Source organism: Semicossyphus pulcher, unplaced genomic scaffold (assembly GCF_022749685.1).
Source record: "Semicossyphus pulcher isolate SPU_LCO1_2020_fin unplaced genomic scaffold, fSemPul1.0.p SCAF_12, whole genome shotgun sequence".
Taxonomy (NCBI): Eukaryota; Metazoa; Chordata; class Actinopteri; order Labriformes; family Labridae; genus Semicossyphus; species Semicossyphus pulcher.
The window spans coordinates 25,147,859-25,157,500 of NW_027211626.1; the positions used below are offsets into that span (position 1 = coordinate 25,147,859).

The 9,642-nt window shown below is 44.5% G+C and overlaps 1 protein-coding gene across 1 annotated transcript in view; it reads right to left on the minus strand.

Annotated features, from left to right (window-relative positions):
- thada (THADA armadillo repeat containing) overlaps window positions 1-9,642 on the minus strand; it is a 110,235-nt gene that overhangs the window by 1,143 nt on the left and 99,450 nt on the right. The gene's annotated exons all lie outside the window — the stretch shown is intronic.

Below are 9,642 nucleotides of genomic sequence, written 5' to 3' on the forward strand. Positions count from 1 at the left end.
AACAACCATTTCCAAAGACCCATAATCCTCTCTGTCAGGTGTTTGTGTCTCCTGACCCTTATACCCACACAGCTGCCATCACAGAGCTCATGGTAGAGGTGACTGTGTGAGCTGAGCAGCGTTTGAACTCATGGCTGTTTCACCTTTACTCTGAGGCTGAACTCTGGAGTGACCACATGACCTCTGACCCCGGACTTAAGGTTGGCTCAGACTCATAATGAGGTAAGAGGTCAGGGACACAATGCAGACCAAACACTTAAAGGTGGTGTTTTCAGAGAGCCACGTGCAGCGTGCAGGACTGAGTCACACCAGCGTTTAGTGAAATATCTGAGCTGGTATAAAAAGTGCCTCATGAGTTCTTCTCGCTTCTTGGGAGCTAACTTTTAAAATTAAACAATTTTAGAGAGTGTGACTGAAATGCCTTCATCTCTAAACGAGTCATAAATCAGCAAGCTATGCTTAGTTTTCTCAGTAAGCTAAATTAGATGAGAGTTACACCTGACATTCTGTAAATATAAAATAAAAACGAATCCCCTAAAAATAATTTAGTATTGTAAATGAGCAGTTTTTGTGTATCGTTTGATTTGCCAGCAAGCTAGCCAAAAGTTATAATAATACAAAACCTTCTTCAGAATGTCGTGATGTGTTTTTCTCCAAATAGCACTTTAAAGTTTAACCAGGTCACGCATGAACAAGAGTTTGTCAGTATCTACATCCTCTTTTCAATCTAAAGCTAGATAATGTTATTTTTGTCAGCTAGCTAGTAAGCTAGCAAGCTAAGTTAGCTGAAGGTTACCGAGTTTAAATGTTTAATAAAAGATAAAAGTTTTAGACAAAACTTACTACAGTTTCCTCTGGTCATACTTAACAGTATGACCAGGAGAAGACCGAAGAAGAGCTGCTGCATATCTGTTTATTTCCTCTTGACAATCTAAAGTAAGCTAATGTTCGTTTTGTCAGCTAGCTAGTAAGCTAGCAAGCTAAGTTAGCTGATAGTTTTACCTTACAGAAACTGAGTCTATAATATTTTGTAAAAACTACAAAAGAATAGAATGATCTGTAAATCTCCACTTATTAAACACATTACTTACAGTAGGACTAACAGGGCCTACTGTCCTAGTCATACAGTGTACGCAGGTGTCTAACTGGGTTTCTACAGGTGTGGATGTACATGACAGAGCCAGCCCAGCTGTGTGAAGTGCTGGCATGAAAGGAGAAACCCTTCCTCCTATGGGCGAGTTCCTGTTTCCGAAGTAACTCAATCCAAAGTGTGACTGAAGCTCAGAGTGAGATAATTATTCTAAATAAATCCACAGCTGAACAGAAGACTGTTTGTCAAGTTCAGTTGTATTCCAGGAAAAGTGTGTGCGTGCCTGTTTCCAAAAACAAGGTGGAAAAACTGTTCAGGCTTCAGATCATCACATACAGCATTAATATTACAGGTTACATTCTGATTTCTGAGCAACTGTGTGTGGATGTTTAAAGGACGGTGAGCTGACAGATTGTTCCAAACGAAGTGTGTGTGAAAGTGTGCCTTCTCTGGGCTTGGACGCCTTCCGGGAAACAAGACTATAACTCATAAAACCAACCACAACCAGGGCGTGTGTCATTCAAACTATTCTGCACTCTGCACCAGTTTACGCCTGTTTGATCAGAGCACATGCCTGAATGATTGTTCTTCTAAGTGTGTGACAACATCACAGAAAGGATCCCTGCAGAGATAGACCTTTTTGTTACAGAGGAAGATGATTTTTTTAACCACAAACAGACGTTACATCGCTCTCTGCAAACACACCAGACTCCATTCAGAAAAACAGCGATTTAGCATCATAGAACACAGGAGCTGCTGCTCTGCTGCTGCATTGATCAGATAGTTTGAGCGATACACAAATGTTGTATTGAATCTTAACTATTTAAATCACCAAAGTCACACTATAACACTATTAAACAAAATATACTGATTGAGGCAGCAGTAGCTAATAAAACTCCTGAGTTCTGTGAGGTAAAATCACTGTTTTTGTCAATGGAGTCTGGTGTGTTTGAGGAGGCCGATGTAATGTCTGTTCCTGGTTAAAAAAAATCACCTTCCTCTGTAACAACATTACAGAAAGAATCTGTCAGGGGCAAAAAAAAACACGCAAAACATGTTTAAAAAAGAGCCCATGAATAAAAATACCAGAATTCCCTTCTGACCTCCATGGAAGTGTTAATGAGTGGCTTGTCTGCATATGCAAATGTTTATGTGGATGTTGTTTTTTTTTTACATGTATTGACTGTCAGTAATCCCTCATATGAAACTTAAATAAGTACTTTTAACAATCACGCGCACACACACACACACACACACACACACACACACACACACACACACACACACACACACACACACACACACGGAGGCCTGTCAGACTCAGTGTTGTAATGTAAGGGTGGAGGAAGTGTGAGTGCGAGGACACACACATCAAACGGAGGGAAAACACAACGTATGACTTCATTTACAACTCCAGTTGTCCACACAGCAACACAACCTGTGTGTGTGTGTGTGTGTGTGTGTGTGTGTCTGTGTGTCTGTGGTTGTTGTTCTCCCACCTTGACCATCCTCACCACAGCTGACACCCAGATAACAGCAGACACTTCAAAAGGCTTTCAGAGCCACCAGCCAAAACACTACCAGTATGGGAAGAGAGGGTGGAGGTATACGGACCCCCATCAGCACATATACAGTAGAACACACACGCACGCACGCATGCATGCGCACACACAGGGTCAGGGTTGGGAACCAGCTTGTTGTTGCTCTTCAGAGAGGAGGCGTGAAATGTGCGAGGGAGCGTCTCTGTGAACTCTGGAGCTGCTGATTGAACCGTGTTAGAGGAGATTTAAGAGTTTAGGAGCTTGAGTGACAAATTCCTTTTATTTACCGAGAAGCCGCCTCTCTGTGGGACGGCCCTGCCTCTGATGTCGAGCCTTTATAACCCCCCCAGACCCCCTCACCCTGAACATTAAGGGACATAATAGGAAACTTTAGCCGCTCTCAGTTTATCTACTTTTCTACGGCGGTTTCACACATCGCTTAACGTGATTTCCCTCCTCCAGCTTTGGCGCAAAATACTTCGTTTCTCAAGGGGATTGTCTTACACACTGTAACGGGCGTGTGTGTGTGTGTGTGTGTGTGTGTGTGTGTGTGTACTGGCATGAGATTAAGTAGGTAATGTTTGCCTTGGAAGAGAGTGTGAGTTCATGTCAAACAACCTCGTCTGTACAAATGACAATGTCAGAGCCAGTTGGTGAATGAATGGGTGTGTGTGAGAGGGGTGAGGCTGTGTGTGTGTGTGTGTGTGAGTGTGAGTGTGTGTGTGTGTGTGTGTGTGTGTGTGTTGGCATGCTCTGGCACTCTTCAGTACATCTGAGCTGGGCAGGGCAGGACTGTGAGGGAAAAAGTGAAGCCTGTGCAGCTTGTGGAAACAGTTGAAGCATTCTGAGCATCCGAAGAGTTTATAATAAACTGACCTGAGATGTTCGGTTGGTTTATCTATCGTTTATTGTAATATATTTATTATTTTACGCTCTGGTTGTTCCTGTTGTTATAGAGAGCTTTCTGTGTAAATCAGCTGCAGCAGTAACAGGCCCTCCACCATGCACACATCACTGTCTCTGCTGAGCAGCGCTGCCATTAATCACATCAGAGTTTAAAGTTACTGAGCAGTGAGCTGCGTCCCGGTCCGTGCTTCATGCTAATTCACTGCAGGTTTTTAATATAAACCATCGGGTACACTCATAACAAGACAACGTGTCTCCTAAACATGGTTATTACATCACTTTGAACTCAGAGAGCTCTGCTGCATTCTTTACTTTATCTCTCTCAGGTCTCTAAACTGGTCGACATCTTGCGACCGGCTGGTACACGGCGTCAACAGAAAGAAAAGTGACTTCCAAAAAAGCCTCAAGTAAAGTGTGCAGCACACAATGTGCCCAATCAGTGCTGAATGTTGGAGAAGGAAGCAGAGGTACACGCTCTGCCCCGACAGGGATTTGGATCATCCAAAAGTTCTGGTCGAAGATGTTGAAGATGTTTCTCCTCTCATCTTCACTTCTAAGTTTTGGATTAAACTTTGAATTTGAACGGTCACACCCTTTTGGTTTAAAATAAAACTTTTCTTGTTCCTGAGTGGACGACCATTAACTTCAGTATAACACTCCACCATGCAACCCAACATCCACAGCGCGAGTCCCTCTCTCACTTTATATGTCATTATTTCTGTACTGACACATTTTCAATCACTCAGAGTAAGCAGAGAGTGAAGCAAGACTAACATGAACTGCAGCCAAAGAGTGAAGAGGCCTTCAGTGTTCAGTAAATCCTCACTGAGCCTCTGCAGCTGGGGGGAGTCAGATGTCCCACAGACGGGGGTGGAGGGGGGAGGGGGAGTTTCGGCGGGCTTTCAAAATGAGAGAAAACATCTCGACTAGAGATGTCAACTCTCGTTCACTTCAGTGACCCGGATCTTCGGATCTCGTTCAGCTGAACGATTTGTTCATTACATTCGTTCACCAGGTCGTTCAGTGACATTTCCGGTTTACCCGTAACTCACTCTCACTCGTTCACGAACAATACGGCTCCCATTGCATTACTGGTCTTCTTGTTCAATCATCACAAAATAACAGTTACTTGGCCCAACTATATTAAAAAGAAAATATTATATTTATATAAAAATAAACATTCATGTGTTATCTCATCTTGCTGTTGTGTCAGTTTATTTTTGAGCTGTTGTAATATCGTTTCTAGTATTGTACTTTACTTTATTTCTTTATTTCAGACACATACGTCCATATCTGTACAAAACACAATACATAAAATAAAATACGAAGACTACAACTTCATTGTGCGATCAGTTCATCATAGTTTATAACGCAGCGCGGGGAGAACACAGACGTTTAATAACGTGGACCTGTGTTCAGATCTGTCTGTCAACAGAGACTGCAGTCCGCTGTGTACTACATATATTTTACACAGAGCTGTAGATGATCAGGCTTTATGATCAAACTTTTATATCTCGTCATCACTTCAGTCCACGATGACCCGCTCCCCCCCTCCCTCTGTGCAGATGCTCTCTCCCTCTCAGCGCTGCGAGTCTGCATCACCGTTTTTATGATATGTTGTTTTTAAAGTTTAACGGAGGTGAATGAGGCTCCTTATATATTCACAGGGCCTGAGGATGTAATATATTTAATCAGAGTCTGAGTCTGTGAATTGACTTGTATGTACAGATGCACCTAATCAGGTCGCTTCGTTCAGTGAACGAGAGAGAGAGAGAGAGAGAGAGAGAGAGAGAGAGAGACATTCGGTCAAGCGATACGTTCAGTCACTGTCACTCGTTCATGAACGATGATACGTTCAGTCGTTCTCCTAACCAATGATGGTGATTTGATACATTAGATGTGATACAAACAGCCCTCCTCTGAAACGCAATTGGCTCGTGCTAAGATCAATCAGTCTGGTTTCCTAAAAGAAGAAGTGGGGAGCCAAGTGAACGAAAGGAACGACTTTGATGCTTGAAAGTGAACGGATCATTCCGTTCACTGAAAAGATTCGTTCTTTTTGAACGAATCGTTCAGGACCGAAACATCTCTAATCTCGACACTCTTCAGAGATCGTTCCTCTGCTCAGCCGCCTGACCCCCTCACTCCTTCACCTTCCTGCTTTAACCCCAGCTGTCCCACCTGGGGGGTGGGAGTAATCAGCTGATGGACCACTGTGCAGGTCCCTCAGGTACACCTGAGTTTAGTTCAGCCCCATCAACACACAAAACGCCACACGCCATCTTCATGTTCTGTAAAAGGGCTCTGATGTTACAGAGTATGTGACCTAAAAGAACTCCAGCATGTGATAGACAGACGTCTTGTCTGGCTCACATTATCTGTCAACAAAGAGAAGATCAGGGGTTCTCCCTGCTCACACACTGAGCGTGTTTTCTGAGCGCGCTCTCTGAGGGTGTGTTCTGACCGTGAGCTGCAGACGCTGCAGAGGAGCCGAGTCTGCAGGAAGAGAAGGTGTGAGAGAGAAAGGGAGGTGTGAAATAAAAACACACAGTTTACAGCCCAGACTTCCTCCTGAGGCTGATGAGAACCAGGAGAGCAGCAACAACAACATCAACAGGAAGCTTCAGCATGAACAATGAGAGCACAGAGGGAAGCTGAGCATTAGCATGAACCTAACAGACTGAGAGCACGTAACCTGAGCTCCCTGTCAGAGGTCAGACCATCGCAGCAGGCCGTTCAGCAGGGAGCCTGCAGACCTCCTACCTGTCTCTGTCGCTTCATTAAAGAGACGAGTCACAGGGGGAGAGACAGGAGCAGACTTTTACTCACAGTGAAGATCCTAAAATGCTGGATCCTACAATTCCCATAATGCAACTCTGGCACAGACCCGCCCTGAGGACATCTTCAGGGTTACTTAAGCTTTGGAAATCTTCCTCAGAGACACAGAAGAGATAAGACTGCTTTACTCCTCCTCCTCCTCATCCACACGTCCTCTCTGCTAGTGTCTCCTATGGTTTAATCAAACGTGACAGGACGTCTACAGACTGACCAGACGCTCACATATCATCAGGACTTTGCAGAGGACGAGTGAGGGAGCGCGGCCACTGCTGAAGAACAGCTGTGAGATAAAAAGCAAAGGTTTGGAGTAGGGCAGGGCAGTATGACAATACATATCATTAAAACAATATGAAAATGTTTATCGATGTGTTTTTCTCTGTAGTGACGTCACAAAACCAGCGACAACGGTTGGTGGCACTCCCCTTTCACTCACATTCACCATGAGAACAAACCGTTCAGAAGACGTAGTAGACATTGGGAAAGGTCAAAATGCACAGGTTTCAGATCTGTATCAGCTGATATCAAAGTTCAGCCATCAGCACCCAACACCTGCAGTCAGGAAGGATTTTAACACTCCCTGCTGAAGAGTTAAAAACATTGAGCTCAAGGATTCAGATAAGATAATCCTTTATTCGTCCAACAACGGGGACATGAACAGTGTGACAGCAGCAAAGTGGACAGTGCAACGTTACAACAAAGGGCATTTAAATTTCTGCCTCTAACGTCCCACAGCTGACGAGCTCATCTTCGTGAAGACGTGCACGTCTGAAACGACTGAGAGCACAAATAACAGAAAGATTTTATCAGTTTGTTTTCCTCCTCTGATTCAGTGTGAACAATCGTGATGACGATCACACCTCAGGCTGACAGCAGATCTGAGTCTGATCAGTGAGTTTCACAGTCACAGAGGAGCACAACGAGGGAGAGTCAGCCGCACACACACTGCGCTAATTTATCTCCAAAACACATCACGACACACACACGTGCACACACACACACACAGCCTGCAGACACCAGTCATTACTGCACATGTGACTTAATTTCACACCACCAACACGTCATTACCGTCTCCTTCCTCACACCGAAGTTCACTCAAACACAGTGAGAGCAAAAACAACATCTGAGTCTGTGTGTTTTCACTGGAGGTCAAAGGTCACAGCTCAAATAAAAAAGGCTCCTCCATTTTCCTCGTCCAGCGATGAGCACAGTGGAACACACCCCAGGTTTAACGGCTGAGTGAGTGTTGAGCTAAAAGAGGACGAGCTGTTTAATGAGTGTCCTTCAGCGGGTCGCTCACTTCATTCGTCTGCGTCATCCACTGTAAATGAGTGAAGTGGGGGAAAGGACACAGCCTATACTCTGCACAGGCCTTTGTTAGCTTCACAGTAAGCAGAGTAGGTGAGTCGAGTTAGCTGCTGGCTAATGGTTCACTGAGAGCGGCCTGAACACACGACACATGTCAGCAGAGAAGGAGAGGTCAGTGCATCCTCAGCATGATGCTGAAGGAGGGGGGACATTTTTCACGAGTTATAAAAGACGTGTGGTACCACTCATAAACACGAAGCAACCATTTCAGACCTGTTAGCTTAGCTTAGCATAAAGACTGGAAACGGAAGAGAAAAGCTAGTCAGCTCCGTCTGAAGGGAACGAAATCTGCCAACAAGCAGCTCAACACCACAGAAATGAAACAGATGCACACAAATCCCATTCCCTCTACCGTCCAGCAGGGGGCGACTCCACTGGTTGTAAAAGCAGAGAGATTCTATAGAAGTCTATGAGAAAATGCTCCTCCTCCTCTCCTGATTTATTCCCTCAGTAAACATGTTCCTAATGAGTTTATGGTCTCAATCTCTAGTTTCAAGTCTTCTTCGACACAGCATGATGTTCATTAAGTCACTGACGCTCCCATTGAGAGTCACACAGACCAGAAAGCAGGGAGAGGAACTCTTTTATCGCCATCATTTAACCCCCATAAAAACATGTAAAAACTGCACCTTGGTCATTTACAGGAGTATTTATCAGTCAGATTGTGTGTTGGTTGGGAAACCTGAGTTGATCCAACAACAGCAGTAATTTAGGGCGGGTTCACAGCAGCCTTGTTTCGTCCGATTGAACCGAGCCCTGGAGCGTTTGTTCCCTCGCTGCGGTTCGTTTAGGTGGTGTGAACGCCAATGTTTCCCTGCGCATGAAAACATTTGGTCCGTTGGTCAAAGCTGCCGTGTGAATACAAACCAAACTGGAGGCAAAATGCAACACTGTTACAATTTGGTCTTTGATTGGGATCAACAGACAGACTTTAGGAGTGAAAGCAGCCTATACTCCTAGTTGTGAAGCGATGTAGCGAACAGGAATGCCATGAGAGTCAGACAGCCTTATTGGTGCTGGTAGGGGTACATCTGGGAACATTTGGACAGAGCTAGGCTAGCTGTTTATGGTATTTATGCTACGCTAAGCTACTAGTAGCTTCATAGTTTCAACTCATCAGCAGAAATTAATTGGGTATATTTCTGATAATGTCAAATGACAACGTTAATCATAAGAAGGTAGAAAAGGTTGTATTATCTACAGACAGGAATTTGTTCCTTTCACATGTATGTCTGAGGCTTTAAGTCCAGACTGGAACATATTCTTAACAGTTTCATTTTAATGTGAGGAAGGTGAGGACTAAAACAGGCTCATGTTTCAGGAGTGACACGGGAGGAGCTGACGTGTGGACGTCTGTGGTTTTAGATACTAGCTCACATTATCTAACATTATACACGGGCCCAGTAAGAGAGATTAACAATGTCTGACAGATCTGGTTAGATTTCAATAGACTCTATTAAATATGTTTAAAAGTGCAGTGCTTCTGTAAGCTCTTTATTGTCCTGTTGTCATGACTTTGTTTGGTGTGACTGTGTCTTACATAAAGCTGTAATCTTTACTCTCCTCGCCGACGTCCTGCTCCCTCTCTCCTCTAAAACCATCCCTCTGTTTCAGCTCGGCAGCGATGGAGGTCCAGCGAGGGGGGTGGGGTTTGATTTCAGACCCAATTAGTCTGGAGGTATTTGGGTGGTGGTGGTGGTGGTGGTGGGGGGGGGGGGTTAAATTAGATTTGCTCTTCCTGTCTGGGACAATGGCTCCTCTGTGGTTCACAGCTTCTTCTAACCTGATGTGAATCTGCTCTGAAGTCTCTCCCACACACTCAGCGGCTCTCTGGTTTTATAACATCGAAGGATTCAGGGACTTGATGTGACACAGCAGAGCGTCAGAGGCTTCACACACTCT